The sequence below is a fragment of the Cygnus olor genome, chromosome 22, assembly GCF_009769625.2.
Source record: "Cygnus olor isolate bCygOlo1 chromosome 22, bCygOlo1.pri.v2, whole genome shotgun sequence".
In the NCBI taxonomy this organism is placed as follows: Eukaryota; Metazoa; Chordata; class Aves; order Anseriformes; family Anatidae; genus Cygnus; species Cygnus olor.
Genome location: NC_049190.1, coordinates 4,010,185 through 4,026,581, shown reverse-complemented (window position 1 = coordinate 4,026,581; position 16,397 = coordinate 4,010,185). Strand labels below are relative to the sequence as shown.

Below are 16,397 nucleotides of genomic sequence, written 5' to 3'. Positions count from 1 at the left end.
AATTGACATTAAAATGTTGTGACATTAAAATTAATCATGTTTGATGGATGTTGGAGACTGAATCCACAAGGCTCCAGGGTTTGTGTTTTAGCAAGTTTTGACATTCATTCTCCCCCTCAGTTCCTGCAGCTGTTACATAACTGCCTTCCCCCCGCTGTCCCCAAAACCTCGTGCAGGGAGGTGTCGCTGGCTCGTAAGGGAGAAGGGCTTTTCTTAGAACTCACAGCAAAGGCTTAAGGTAAAAATAATCAACCCACGTTACCGGGTTCTCTCCGCTGAATGCACTGAGCATAAAACGAGGCGCAGGGAGCGCGGAGTCCTTGCTGTGCTATTGGTAACATCGCAGCCTCCAACTGCCACACTGTTGGTTCAGGTATGACAGAATTTCTGCGAGACCGCAGGAGATGAGCAGTATATTTAAGTCTGACTAAAGTGCTTTTCCTATACTTCTACCTTAGCACCATGCATCAAAATAGCCCTTAAGGGTCTGGGCCACCGAAGTGAGCAGCTGCCTTGGTGTAAGACATAAGTTCCCCCATACTGAGGTGGGAATTGGGTGTGCTGAAGGCACAGGCTGTGACCTGCTCTGCCGGCTGCTAGAAGGATGCTGTTAACCAACAGGGGTTAAAAGGGAGGCAGCTGACAGTGGTGACACCTCCACGTTTGGGAAGATGCAAATACATCAGCTAGTTTTGGGATCCTGTCTTTTTAGGATGGAAGAGCCTTAAGGCTCTGGTTCTCCTATCAGCTTTTTCAGTAGCTTGTGACAAAATGGCTGTCCTACTCTGCGTCCCGTGAGATGGAGGGACAGATTGTCTGTCAAACAGTGCTGGTGACTGACTTCCTAATCAGCAGCAAAAGGTTGAGGATTAAATGGACCACTGGAAGGTCTTCAGCAGAGCTGATGGAGTTGTTTTGGGGTCCTTGTTCCCTGTCTCAGGGCAGTTCTGGGTAGGAACCTGGCAAAACCTAGCTACTGCAGTGTGACTAGGGACTTTGTCTTATTTAGTAATAAAGGGAAAATATTTAGTTATAACAATTGCACAAGGTTCAGTAGGAAACAGTTGCCAGCTCTGCTCATGTGGCACCAGTACTATGCCAAGAAGAAATGGGCAGTGTTTCTTCAGGACCTGGTGGTCTTGGAAGAGCTGGTGGGGCTGTGGTATAACATGACACCTGTGTTTCACAGCCAAGTGCTTTTGCAGCAGCCAGGAATATGATGAGTGTCAGGAATGGCTGGCCACTGGTCATCGTGCTTGTAAGTCTCTTGTGAAGCAAGCATCAGGTGGAAATCACAGCAGCCTGCTTCTCCTTTGGGTGGCTGAAGTTTAGCCAGAGGAGGTGCTTTCTCCAGGCAGGGAGAGAGAAGGAGATGCAGCCCTTCTTGTTTTCGGTATGATATTTTCCAGCTTCCTTTTTTGGCTGTGTGAAGCTGAAGGGGCCTCAGAAAAATGAACCGATGTGTTGGGCAAGGAGCCAGCTACCTCCTCGCAGCCTGAGCTCTGTGCTGGCTTCACTTTCTGTCCTGTTTGGAAACCAGAAATAATAGGCTGACACAAGATGCTTTTTCTCCTTCCTCTGTGGACTGTGGGCTGTATATGGTGCCAGCCTCCCTTCTGAAAGTCAGCACAGTGGGCATACAGCCTCTGTCACCCTTCCTGGGTCTGACGGGTAACCTGCATGAGATCCAATGCAACTTGTTACAAGAAGCAAAAATACTGTGCCATAGGTTAATGTGGTTGAAGTGAAGCAAGCTAGGGGCACCGAACCGTCTGCAGGCAGCCAGCTGAGAGGTACTTTCAGTGTTTTGTTTGATTTGGAGTTTGTGAATTGTAGAACCCAGTCCCAACTCTGCCGCTGTTTCCTTGTGACCTTGGTCAGCTTTGCTGTGTCCCTAGTTAGTCATGGATGGGCTGAGCCTTCAGGATCTGCTTTCTTTCCTTTGCACACTAAAAAGTATTACTTCGGAGCTTCACTATAGGGCCGCAAAGCTCATTTAACTAATGGGTGTGAAAGAACACCAAGGTCTCGGCATGGGAGGATCAATGGGAGAGTGATTTGGCTGTATTAGCTGTACAATGTGCACAAGTTACTGTGGGGCATCAATGGGGGAAAGGTAACGTTAAGGATGTTTTTGCTTATGCAGAATGACACTAGTTAATTGAATGCCACTGGACAAAGTCCATTAGGCTTAAAATCAAGGTAAATAAGTGAAACTACTCAGTAGTCACTTTCCTTTGTGCTTTTTTCTCTTTACTTGGTGATACCCAAGCCCCTGAGAAGTAGTAGACAGGCTTGAGTTATCCGTAGCTTCTTGTCGTGTAAGGTAAAGCACAGAAGTTACAGTTGAGGTATTAGATGGCTGATTTGCAGAGGTGCTGAATACCTGCAACTCTGTATGCACTCGGTGAAGGGTATGAAGGTGAATAGCACCTTGGGGAGGCAGGGGAAGACCAGAATGCTCAGTTTAGACAGCCAGCACTTTTATCTAGTCTTCCTTCTGACTGAAAATGCCCTCTTAAACAGAGGGGGAGAGCTGTGTGTCAGCTTCTATTAAAGAAAACTTACTTTTCTGGATAAACCTAAACAGCAGAAATACACAGGTATTGCAGTGGCCAGCCACATGTTCTGTTTGCTGCTTGTAGCAATTCTGGCTCAACAATATTGGGGGTTTTTGGAAGATAAAATTAACCCTCTGGAACGCTGAAGGGCAACAACGTAAAAAGCTGATTCCAGCTTGCAGGAAAACACACTTGGGCATTTCTGTGGGGAGGTTATCGTCCTGAAAACCTGTGTTTATGTTTTCAATATCACTCATAGAGCATAGAGGCAAAGCACACCAGCTGGAATGTTTGAGCTCCCTCGTTCTTGTTTCAGCTCCCAAAATCTGCACCGCTGGGATAAGGCAGACTACTTTGCAAATAGCAATGTTTTACCTTAGCAAATTGCCTTGGCCCTTTTTTTGTTTTTTTTTTTTTTTTTTGCAACTTTCTGTGGTCAGTTAATGACTTATTCTGCTGGCACTTAGGAATAAATGTTGGTGTTGTACAAGTAAGTATTGGAGGGAATTCAATGTCAAATATACGTATGTATTTACTTGCAAGTTCAGGCAATTGGGAAGCAATATCACGTGATGTATCTGATCAGATAGAACAGCTTGTTGTTTCTGTCCTGTGGAGAGGACTGAATATGCTGGTACTGGAGTAAAGAAACTGGAGACAGCTGTGACCTGCTCACAGATACTGTCAGCAGTAAAAGAAGCTAAATTCATTAACTAAATTATGTGCTCAGCTATCCCCACAGACCACACATGCTAGGAGAACTGGAGTTTACTGTAAATGTGGCTGACAGATGGCTGCCAGACATTACAATGGACTTAATCAGCAGAGAGCCCACCACCCTGCTCCAGCAACTGTGTACACAGTGCGCGTCGTGGCAGCTGACGCCAAGTGTGGCCCTCAGGAACTGGAAGTTGGGGCGGCCTAGAAGTTGTGGTGAAGCAGGAAGGCGTAAGGGTTTAGGGAGTGGTATTTGAGTCTCGTGGGTCTCCCCTTGACCTGCTACATGACTTTGAGCTTCTCACAGGATTGTGTAAAGCAGGAGGGATGGCTGGAGGCCTTGGATCCAGCCTCCGGCTCAAAGCAGGGTTGGCTTACATCAGGCTGCCCGGGACTTGAGCCAGTCCAGTTCTGAAAAACTCCAAGGATGCTAGTTCCACAGTCTACGAGGATTCCACAGTCTATGAGCTTTCATGCCCTTGTGGTAATTTTTTTCCTAATATGACTAGAATTGCCCTTTTTACAGCTTGTCCATTGTCTCTCATCTATTTCTTCTGTATCTCTGAGAAGAGTCTGGCTCAGACTTCTCTATAATCTTGTTATTCCTTCTGTAAGCTTTTACATATTCATCCCTGAGGCGTGCAGGTATTCTCACATAAATTTGCAAGGACAGAAGTGAGGCACAGAAGCTGCAGCTTGTCCAGGAACCCTTACTTCTATAGCAGGGCTAGAGGTCATTCTGTAGAGTTTTTCTTGTCCCCCTCAGGAAGCTTAGATGAATTCCATGAGAAATCTCCACTGCCAAGTCTCCCAAATCATTCAGCAAAAAAAAAATTCATCATTTTTCTTCAGGCTGTTCAGACCCACTGAGAAGCTTGCTTCCATGAAATGCCTGTATCCCTGTATGAGCACTGGAGTCCTCATATTCTCCAGTTTATATCCTTTCTACTTTCTAGAAAAAGAGCTGGGGATCCTGGTGAGTGTGAGCAGTGTGCCCTTGTGGCAAAGGCCAACAGCATCCCGGGCTGCATTAGGAAGAGTTGGTATCAGGTCATGGGAGGTGATCCCTCACCTCTACCCAGCAGTGGTGAGACCATAAGTATACTGGGTTCAGTTTGGGGCTCGCCAGGATGAGATGGATATCCTCGAGTGAGCCAACCTAAGCGCCACAACGATGACTAAGAGACTAGTGTCTGTTTGGAACCAGACCTTGGACTAGATCAAGTTCAGTCCCTCACAGCCTCCACTATCCCATGGTTCTAAAGCAGTTTTAAGGAAAATGATTTATCAGGAGTTTATGGCAGGTGCTACAGGTACTGCTTGCTGCCCTTAACTACAGTTGTAAAAGTGGCTCTGAAAGATGGTACGTGTGTTGATCACACAACTGTGTTTCAGCTGGACACAAGGTTTATAAGATGCCATTTAACCTCTGAGAACAATTACCAGAATTAAAAGGTGTTAGAGAAATGGAAGTTTAAATGTGTACTCAGTGCTACAGAGCATTGCTTCTTGCAACCTTTTGTACCAACATACTTCAAATATTTCTAGATGGTCAGGGGCAGGCGTGGATGTTTAAGACAGTTCTGCACACTATTGCTTCAACATCTCCTGTTTTATGACCATATTCAGAGCTGTATTTCATAGAAACTCTTCTTGAAGTTAAGGAAATGAGTTAGTCAAGTTGTGGTAGGGACCTCAGTCTGCATAAGAGCAAAGGAAAATATTTGCTTTTAGGTTGAGGGTCAGACTTCTTATATACACTGTGTAGAGGATGGAGATTCAGAGTCCCAGTGGTAGAACTGCAGCTGGTCATACCCATTTCTTCTAGGCTTCTGTATACTTTGCCTGACCTTTACAGTATGTTTCTTGATAAGATACCTGACCTTTTCACAACCAATTAGCAGATTTGTTCAACTGTTGCCTGAATCACATTTTATCCTCCTCTCCCCTCCAAACCCCTCTTTCTGTTCAGCTTCTCGGAAACATCGTGCTTGCTCACCAGAGCTTGATGTGCTGCAGCTCCTACAGCTTCCTTGTGCTCAGGACACTGCTACCCAGCTGCCACTTCTCACAAAGAGCTCTGCCTCTCCGGTCACACTTGGGGCATCCCTCCCTTCAGAGGAGGAACAAGTGCCAGAGGGGAACTAGATTACTCTTTTGTGCAAAGGTCATAGGAATATTTGGCAGGCATGATGCTTGCATGTTCTCATTCAGGGTTTCCCCTAGCAATGGCCCTAGGCTTTTACAGACTTTCCTGCTTTGCAGAGCCCTTGGTATTTGCAAACATGAAAAATATATGTAACGTGCATTTCAGCTGCTGGCATGAGAGCCCTGCGGTGAGCAGAGAAAATCTGCTTCCTGACCAAGCTCGCTCCTATTGCAGAGGCAATTGGTTGGGTGATATGACCACTAGAAAGTAGTTCAGTGTGGTTCAGCTCTGACAGATTCTGAGCTCTTTAACTCTGGAATAGGCTCCCTCTCTGTCCCCCCCAGTAATTTACAGGTTTTATTTAGCTTAAGGGATGCTGAAGCTTTGCTTTAGTCCTTCCCCTTGCATGGTAGAAAAAGTCACTTAAAATGGCATTTAAAAAGTCAATACTCTAAGGCTGCATCTGTTTCTGAGGAAGTGAAATGGATCTGCTTTGTTTTACTCGTTATGCCTTTACCAAGCTTCATAAATGGTAACTTAAGTCATGCTTTGAACTTTTAAAACAAGACAAGGGTTTTGATAACTTATGTTAAGCTTAAAAAAAAGAGTGTAGGTTTACAGTAAATAAATAGGTAGTTGAAAACAATAATAGGCTTTTCAATTTCAGAGTTGCTCTGAAATTTTCACAAAAGAAAAGCCATTTTTTTCTTAAGTTCTTTGGTTACAGCATTGTTGCTGCACTTAACAGACGTGATTAATGTAACATTATTGTGTAGCTGTGTCCTTTTTAGGCTGGTAGGCTGTTGTTGTGTGGAATAGATCCAGAAGTCTGGGGAACGTGGAGTTTGGCCCTCAGCTCGTAAGCTACGATCTTATGGGTAATGGAATCCTTCTCAGACCTCGGCATCCCCGCCTATTGTCAGTGCACTGATGTCCTAGGTTCAGCTGTGCCCAGTCACTGAAAAACATATAGGCATGGGTTTATCATTGTCATGCTTTGCATTTAGAGTTAAGCAACACTTTCTTACTTCCTGAATTTAAGTCCTTTTAAGTTCTGAATCAGTTGTAACAGCTGTGCAGCGTTGCTGTCAGCAGTTAAAATAGCTGTTGTGCTCCTCTTTGGGAGATGTGTCCCTCTGAAGGGAGAATGCTTTCCAAATTATGCTCATCTTTTAAAGTCAAAGCAAGTTCTCACGGGTATACTATTCAGTCTGCCCTTTAGTTTTTAAGTGTTACTAGGAAGAACCTCACAATCATTTTGAATACATAACCCACCAAATGCAAGATCAGACCTAATTCAGTGCAACACAAACTAATGCTCAGCATGTAGAGATCTCGTGAACTGTCTGGCTGATGCCATCTGCCTAAGATGCAGTAGGTGGGTGTCTCTTCCAGCATTTACAGGGGGGTTTGCATTGCTCCATAATCCCTACTTGTTCAATTTGGCTTCTGAAAGCAGGATTTACAGAGTGGATCTAGTCTTCCAAGACTTGAGTGCATGTGTAGAGATGCAGCAACTCCTGGTACTGGGGGGCTGGACAGAACAGATCTGTTCTTAGGGGTCTGCTTGCAGGTGGGATGCTGTTGCCCCAAACTGGGGAAAAGATGTAGGGAAGGAGCTGAATAAATAGTGATAATGCAATTAGGAATGTGATCTTTATTTACTTGTATACTGAAACCAGTGCAAGGACAAGGCTAAGAGAACTAGATTTCTTGTGTTTTCTAACCTCCAACACGTTCAGTAAGTATAACTTAATTCTGGCTACTGTTGCAGTGGTGAGAAACAGCTGGGTAGGCAGTATCTGTAACCCTGACCCTTTTAGAGTCAGCCTGCTGTTGGTCTTGCTGTGCTCAGACTCAAAGATTGCACCTTGTATTCATCCCAGAAGTGCTGCAGAATTTCACATCTTCCCCAAGACTTACAGGGATGACGGGGAGGAGCTGCTGCTGCTGTTCATTTTCTGCCCTACAGCTAGGCTGTAGCTGAGTGTTTGAGATTGAGTGACTAGGAGAATATGAAAAGTGACAGAGTGCTAATACATTAGGCATTCATTCTGTATCATATTAGCAGTGCTTGTAGTGGATAAGTGAGATGTCATACCACGTTATGTGCAATTATGGGTGCAGAACTGAGCATCTCACTGAAATAACATGGATGTGCTGAACAGGGGCTGAAGCCTGTACCTTAAAACCACATCCAACTTGTTGAAAACATCTGAGATGCCAAAAAGGCATAAGGTTTGCTTGAGAGTACCTTCCAGGTTTCTTAGTACCTTTCTTGGCATGCTTAAAACAAGTTCGTTCTATGATGAAAAGCAGCAGCAGAGCAGAATCAGTTCAGTGCTTCCTGGTTAACCTGTTACAATTTGGCACTAAGAGGGGGCAAAATCAAATCCTTAATACAGCCGTGGTTTTATCAGGAATCTTTATCAACCTCCTCCTCTTTCTGAAACTTTCAGAGTTACCTCTACTGATACAACCCATTCCTTGGATTTTGAAATTGGTGAAGAAAGATCATGTAAGGGACCTGATTTGTTAGACAAATACCACCTTCAAAATCAATTTTTCTGTCTTTGGTTTGTATTCTGGATTCTTGGTGACTGCCTTGGGCAGATCACTTCATTTGTGTGTCTTCGTTTTAATGCTCATTAATTGAGAGCAGTAATAGGCATCAGTCTCTTAGGGTGCCAAAGTATATCTTCTCATGCAGAAGAGACGGCAGAAATTACTGAAACAATCTCTTCTCATATTTAAGCCTTGTTTGAAACCAGGTGAAAGGAGTGAAATTTTTGATGTTGGGGGTGGAACATGGTGTTCTATTTTCCTGTGTTGCTAATTTAGATATTCTCAAACTTAACAGGAGTTAGCATTCATCAATCTCTTATGGTAACTCATGATGATTAAGTACTGTTAAAAAATCACAGAATGTAATACAGCGAAATAAATCGGATTTCCAATACTTATAAGTTCTTAAGGTTTATTGATATAGGATAGCAATTTAACAAAAAATAGTTATGATTAAAACAGTGACTTAAAGATTTGATAATAGCAAGGTTCACATGAAACTTACTGCAGGGTATTGGGGAGTTCTCAAGTTGTGTGCCTAAGGATTTCCCCTTGGTGAATTACTCACCCTTTTTTGCTGGCATTAGTCAGCAGATGATCTTTGAATCTCGGAGCCTGCCCTAAGAGGTAATTGTGCATCAGTTGTCAGTGGTGTTAAACCTTGGAGATAGCCCTGAGAGGTGTCCTAGCTCTGGGGGAGTTCCTCAGTCACAGCCTGCTGCAGTTCCAGAGAGCTCAAGGGGCTCTTTGCTTAGAACCATTATTTATAGGAGCATGAGATGATTGACTATTAGTCAGTACTTTTCCATTCTAGCTATGATTCAGATAGGGGAGTTTTGGTATTTTCCACCAACTGTGCTGTTCTGGTATATTCCAGAACCTGGTACTTCTCAGATTGGGCTGTGACTCAAGACACAAGGGTTTGAAATGTGACTGGGGAGCACCTGTTTGTTCTCTCCTGTTGCCCATTGACAAGAGGGATGTCTTAACATTAACCTTAAACCATAGCTGGGTTTGGGGAAAGAACTATTCCACCACACTCGGCACAAACCTTTGTAGGGTACACAAAGCAGCCCAGGGATGCTCTCAGGAAAAGGGAATATCTGACAGCCTTAGGTGCTTCAGCCCCCTGAGGATGTGATATGTACTGACAGTCCCTGTACAGATCTCATCCACGCAGCTGGAAATCATCAGCTGCATTACTGAAAGCCTTAGCTGAGCTGTGTTCCTGTAAAAAGAAGACACCTGGACCATTTTCCTGATGAAATGCCTGGACTAGAGGCTAAGGGACTTCACACATCCCTCTGTACAAACATTTTGTGACCTATTAAATAGGAAGAAGCAGTTCTGATGTAGTCTTTTCTGTTCTCTGTGGTCTCCAGGGATATAAATCCAGAACTGTCTACTTGCACTTGATTTTAAAATACAATGAGAAAAAGGACAGACACGGTACATACATAGCTGCTGGCTCTCTGAGGATCCTCAGCTAACTGAATGCTTTGACATTTTTCCAGTATTCCAGAGTCTCTGCAGGTTTTGGACTCAGTTGTGTGTTGGTGTTGAAGGCAAGCTTCCTGCTGGCTTTTTTGAGGACATTTTTACCTCTTGCTTCTAGGAATGTGTAGGTAGGGTCCTTAAATTGAATGTGGCCTCCAGTACTGCCATGAGTCTCTCATTTGTGAGCCTCAGGCTGGCACTAGGGGCAGCAGGATGCTGCATTTAGGGCATTTCTGTGCGCACACGTGCTCTGCCACTACGCTGGTGTAACAGCTCACCACGGCTCGCCTCCCTCATCCCAGAAGGGCCAGGGAGTGAGGGGCTGTTCTCAGGAGCTTGGAGGAAGGGTGGCCAACAGCTGGCAGTGTTTCTTCTGGCAGGAGCCTCTGTATCACCAGGAGGATTCTAGCCCCTTCCTGCGCTTTTTGCTTTGTCCTTGCAAACCTCTAAAAATCAGAGGCTCTGGCTTTGTGAAACGCGGCTTTTTTCTCTTCTCCTTGGGCCTTCCTAGCTCTGCAGCGGCTTCAATTCCAAAGACTTCACGTCACCCCGTGGAAACTCGGCAGCGTGCTGGAGCTCTCTTTGCTTTCTGTTTAACAGCCTCCTCAAACCTCAGCCCCAGCGCATGTGGTTCCAATTACAGAGGACCTCTGCAGTGCTATGAGGATAGGCCGACCTCTTCATTTTGACACAGCCAGCCTGTCCCTGCGGGAACTGACTGCTAGCTCACATTTTTCTCATTCGAGATGCTTTCGCTTCACAACCAAATTCCTGAAATCAAAGGGAGGCTGAGGGGAGCAGGCTGCAGGCAGCATGCGCTGGGGGCCAGGTCTTGGTCACTTGGAGCACTTGGGCTCTCGGGAGAAGGCGACCTCTGGCCTTTCTGTCTCTGCCAGCCAAGGAATACAGAAAGCAGATGTCCCAGAGCACAGCCCTGGCTGAGTTAATTATCCTTAGGAGACTTCCAGCCGCCCCCAGCTTTTCCTCCCTTGCACAAGGAATGCAAAATAGCTGTCTGTAAGAAGACACCATTTTGTATTTATTTTGGCCTAAAATGCTGTCAGGGTAACTAACTGTTAGTGCTAGCGTGGTCTGATGGCAAGCGTGGGGTGTCAACCTTGTGGGTTCTTCTTATAGCTCTGTCACAAACTGAAGTAGCTATTCACCATTTTGGTTGTCCACAGCAGAAACTGCAGAAGACTTAAAGGGGAGATGCAAGATGATGCGCAGGTCTGTCCTATTGCCACTGAACAGTAACAACTTGAAGAAAAAAATGATTCATTTCTTGGTGGAGGAGAACTAGAACTAGTGTCTGTAGTGTTATTGATACTTGGCTGATTTGAGTTTCAAAATCACTCAACCATCTCTGAAAGTTTTACTCCAGATGTAGTTTTTTGGCCACAAAGAATTCTGTAGTCAGCCTCCTATTGAAGCATGTAAAATACTAAATTTGTTTGTTACAAAATGCTCAGATCTTGTTCATTCTCACTCATGAGAGCACTAGATGGAATGAGGGCAGACTTTTGCTTTTCTATGAAGAAGCTCAGTAAAAAAATTCTTACAAGACTGCAGTAAGATCTAACAGATGTGAAATCTTAAATTCCTGGCATGAAGGAGTGGTTCGAAGTTGCACCATGTCAGGCTGAGCTGTTTTTTAACTCTCAAACATTAGTCTTGTGTATATATTGTTTAGACAGATACTCTCTTTAAATACTTGCTCGAGTGGATTGCATGTATTAAGCCTGTCAATAAGCGAGTCAAATGTACAGGGTTATTCAGCTAGAGAAACATTACCTGTCTGAATAATACAGTGGACACTTACTTTTTGGAGTGTGGACTAATTTAAACTGTTTAAGTAGAAATTTTTTATTCCTTTTAGTCGAAATGTTCTAAATGAAGTACACTTCTACAGGCAGTTCAGCCTGCAGGTCTAGCTGAGCGTGGGATGGCTGGACACACCGAGGTGGTTTTCCAACAGCCACCCTGGATTTTGAGAAGAATGTGTTATTCAGAGCACTGCAAGACCAAACCTTCCTTGTAATCAGGCAGTGGGATTGCACTGAGGTGTGAAAATAAATTCATTCAAGAGCATCCCCTAGAGGACTTGACAGGCTACCAAAATTATTCATGTTGAAAAAACTTGTCTTTAGCAAACTATTCTCCTTTCAGGATGTGTCTTGGCAGCAGTGGCCATTCTCTGCTCCTGTTGCATGTTCTTCCAGGAAACAGTTTGATAATGAACAAAGCAGAGGGAACACCTATCACAGGTGAACTGGAAATTGCCCAGACAGACCTATAAACCGTGCATGTAGATCTGACCAGAGTTTGGTTTTGTTTTATTGAAGAAAGCTTTCCTCAGCAGCAGAGTCGAGTCACTCACCTGTGACTCTCTACTTCTTTACTGTGAAGAACGCCTCCAAATACACCTTTTTAACCTTGTGCACAGTATCCCATAGAATTAAGATCCAGATGCGAACAGCCCTGTTAAAACTGAAATAGACAAGGTTGACCATAGAATAAATGGAAAATGCAAGTGGCAGAATAAAAATCAAGTGTATAAATAGACTGGCTTGGAGCATGAGTGGTAAATATGGTATTGTGAGGTCTTGTGTTTCGCTACTTGTCAGATTACTTTTAAAATTTCTTACAACTTGCTAGCTTATTGTAATGGAGGAATATAAAAATGTATGCTACTTCACGGATTTCTTTGGAAAGGTGCTTGTATTCTGGCCTTCAAGGCTGAAGTTTCCAAAATGGGGTCAGGCTAGGTGACTGGCCAAGGACAATCCATGTTAAACATCTTTTATTTTTAAGGTTTGCATTTAGTAAAGCACTTCTATAAAAATTTGCTTAATTTAAGCAAGTGTTTACATCTCACTCACTAACTTGAGTTGGTGACCCTAACTTTTCCAAATAAGCCCTGAAGCTCCAGGAATCCACTTTGTCTCCTCCTAGCACAGGATGTCTCAAGTCACAGGGAAATTACAGGTTGTGTTTCTACTTCTCGGACATTACTGCCTTGGAATAGTCTGCTGCAAATGTAATTTTTGATAAAAAGCCAAAATAAACTTTCAAAAAAACCCTTAAAAGTTTAGCTTCACAAGAGAAGCCCCTGGAGCCCAATTTTTGACATTGATATCCCAAATGATCTTGGTTTGGTTATGGTTTGGGCCAGGTTTGCAAAGTGTCACTGTGGATTTCTTGTATCACAATTCTTTGTATTTTTGTAAGCTATTCCTTCTAACTGTAGCAGACAAGTATATAGTACAACTTTTTACTTTTAAAAAGTATTGTCTATATTTAGCATTACTCCCTAATTCAAGTTGCTTTCTGAAGCTAATGAAAGATTTAAATCTGGAAGCTCTTTAGCTTTTAGCACATGAATTTGCCTAAAAATGTCAGCAAAACATTTTCAATCTGATCCTGCATTTATTTTTGTGCATTTATAGATGTGTGTATTTAATGTCCTCAGCACGTGTATTTGTGTGGATATGTACATATACTTGGTATTGCATGGCTGTGAAAATAAAACTGAGCTTTATAATAACGTGTGTGAAAGCATGTGTGATCATGTTAGGGATTCAGACATGAAAACACTTCTTTGGGAAAACTGAGGTCTGACAACACGTAGCTGTGAAGAGCTCGATATTTGCATTGCACTGGGGATGGTTCCTTCACTCTAAGTCCACTCCAAAAGGTAGGCTTTTCGGGAAATTCAAACCTTCACGTAGTATCTGTAGTGCACTTAAGTGTTTATATGAGTTCTGGGAAGTACTTGGACTACTGTCCTCTATTTTTTTTTAAACTCTAAGGATGCAAGGCAGAAGGGCCTGTTATTGACAGCTAAACTCTTCCTGTGTGCCCTGGTTGGCTGGATCTGTCCTTATCCTGAAATCTGGTGGTGTGGTGTGTGTATTGGGCTCTTAGGTACATCGGCTTGGTATTGTTTAAAATACTTGCTGCTCTGTATTCCTTGGATTGAAGCATTAGCGAGGGATAAAAGACAAATCTTTCTCCCTTGTCTGCTGGGTGCCAGAGCTATTGTCTTCTGAACAATTGTGCAAGTGTTAAGGCATTACAAATGTCTCCTTCCCCAAACAGAGAACGCTGCAGTGTGTCAGCAAGCCTGGCACTGCACCCAAGGTTTTTTTCAGGCCTGTGAGCCACTGCTTTGCAATGATCTTAGGGCTCCTGCTCCGCAAAACCAAACCGACCTCCCTCTGGAGTTGTGGGACGCAGGCTGAGTAAATTGCTGAATTACTTGTGGCAGAGAGCCCCACACAGGATGTGGAAGGGGAAGAGGTTTTTTGGGTAAGAACTGTGGAGCCTGCATACATATTGCATTACTGAGCGAGACCTGGGGGTCTGACATTTGGGAAAATCTACTGTCATCTGCTGCAGCCAGCACAAAAGGCCTCACCCGGGGCGTGCTCTGCCCTCGTGGAGCTGGGTAAGGAGCAAGGTCTGGAGCCTTCTGCACCCACCCAGTGCAGCAAAAGGCTTGCCCAGAGCAAGCTGCTTGCTCAAACTAGCTGATGTGTGCTTTGGCCAGCATGCGGGGTTGTTTGCTGCTATGAAGGGTTGCCCATAAGGAATTCCTCATTTAAACAATTTAGGCTGGAAAAATAACCAAACGCTATCTGCAAACTCCCATTTCTTTGAGCTGTTCTTGCTGGGTCTCATCTGCAGATAAATGAGAAAACCTCGGATGGCATTTATTCTGTGAATAATAACTCAAAGTAACTAGATCGTTGCTCAGACATGGTCTCTAGTTCCTTTCCATTTAAAAGATGTAAATTCCAGCTCACATCTAAAGGCAAATTTCCGTTTCTGTTCCATCACTTCTTGCCACAGTGAGACCCTACCAAACAAAAAAGCATGAGGAAAGCATGTGGTCTGTTCACTTCAAGTTCTCTTCAGATTTAGCACAGGTAATTTTGATAACCAGCACCCTCTGAGCACTTCTAGGAAGCTGTATTTTGAGCTTCTTTTTGTCTTTGTGCAGTTATAGGTGACTGGAAAGAAAAAGTGAGGGTTTTGTCTAGAGCACCTGCAGGCTTCTTTTGGAATTTGTGGGCTTAAAGAACCAATAAGGACCAAAGGGATTTTTTTTTTGAATAAGAAAGACAGCTATGTCATGGAAAAGGGAGCACACAACCTGTGTGGTGCTCTGGTAATCAGTTCACACGGATACAGCCTGCAGTTCTGTGGTTAATCAGCTCCCAAGTACCTGATGGTGAATGTACCATTGAAATGGCTTTAGGTGCTTTAGGAATTTGCAGATGCTATCTTGCTAGAGGGCTCCCTGATCTTACTCCTCTATAGAAGATGAGCTTACAGGTGAAAGCCTCTTGAAATTCAGAGCCTGCTTGCTGGGGGCAACAAGAATAGACCAAGGTGCTCTCCTAAAAACAGTCTATCCAAGCCAGAGATGAAGGAAAGTGATACAAATATACTGCATCAAAAAGCAATTTTTAATCCTGATCAGGGTTTCTAATGTAAAACTGCATTTTAAAATCTAGAATAGCCCGTGATACATATATATATATATACAAAACCTCAGTGCTCTGCTGGCACTGCACTTTGAAGCTGTTGCAAATGTGATGTGAATGCTTGCTACTGTGGTGCTTTAATTAAACTTATTGATCAGCCATCTAGTGAGTATCAGCGTGTTAATGACGGCAGCCCGCAGCAATGTGGCTGCAGGAGAGAGCAGGCATTTGTCTTAGGCAGAAGGTATAATTGTATTTGGCAGATGGAGCTTTGGGACTAGTGAATCCAGTGATAAAGTGGATTAATTTTCCCTTTAAAGAAAGCAGCTAATGTGACTGAAAAGGAGCTTTCATGCTCATCAATTCATGCGGAGATCTAGATCTGTGCAGAGAGGAGTGTTTGATCCTTTGCAAGACTCTACCTGTCTGATATTTCAAAGTGTTTTTGTACACGTGCATGTAGCAGATACCTCCCATACAAGTGCTCGACAAGTATTGACTGAATATTGGGAGCTGAGGGATGGTCGTGGTCTGAGGATGGGAGTGGGAACAGGATGGGTAATTCTGTTCAGAATAAACAGAATAACAGAAAAAGCTAAGAAAATGTCACTTTTGATGTCATGTTTCCTTTTTTTTTTTTTTTTTAAGGTTAAAGTCCCAGTGTTTGAATACAAGTGCAGGAATAAATTTAGCCTACGTAACTGCAGCTTCTCAAGCTCCTGCCAGTAATCTTGCTGTGTAATCATGGGGTTGTGTGTTTAATATACGTGTGACGTATCTTCCTAGTGCTTCCAACTCTCACTATTTTAATCAGTTTCACGGTAATTGGTCTAAAAATTGAGAGATCTCATCTTGCTCCTTTTCACATGGAAAAAATAAATATGTTTGGGGGCTTTCTTCTTGCACAGCAAAAATTAAGAACAACCCAGCTGCACTCTGAAGATTCAACACAAAAGGCAAATGGCATTCATGCCACAAAGCCACGTGGAAGCTCGGTTGCAAAATTTTTCATTTGGCTTTGTAGCAAATCTGAAAGTCCCTCGCCTAAACACCCAGGTTTTCCTTTCCATACCTCTGATCTTTTGGGCTGGTTTTAATCGACATTGAGCTTACCAGAGCCCGTTTGTTGTCTGGAGATCTGTAAAGCAAAGAATCAGCCCCTGATTCGGTTCATTTCTAGCAGGGCTGCAATACGGAAGGAAACCCGGACAGAAACTGCGAATTTCGCTATGATTTAAGCAGTGCTGGTTGAAAATCACGTTTTTCTGGGATGCGCCATCTGCTGGCTCTGGTTTCAGGGCGTTAGCTTGTGTTTGGGGTTTTTCTTACGAACGTTGAAAAGACGCAGCTTCCATCTAGTGGTTCATCTTGGCAACTTCTTTTTCTCCTGACAAACCGTTTTTGACGATTTCTGGT

General features: G+C 43.6%; 1 protein-coding gene and 1 long non-coding RNA gene across 9 annotated transcripts in view; both read left to right on the top strand.

Annotated features, from left to right (window-relative positions):
- LOC121058703 (CXADR like membrane protein) overlaps positions 1-16,397 on the top strand; it is a 49,628-nt gene that overhangs the window by 23,231 nt on the left and 10,000 nt on the right. The window lies entirely within an intron of this gene.
- LOC121058704 lies at positions 10,538-13,036 on the top strand. Its single transcript, XR_005814307.1, has 2 exons — positions 10,538-10,719; positions 11,402-13,036. It is a non-coding gene; the product is annotated as an uncharacterized LOC121058704 (long non-coding RNA).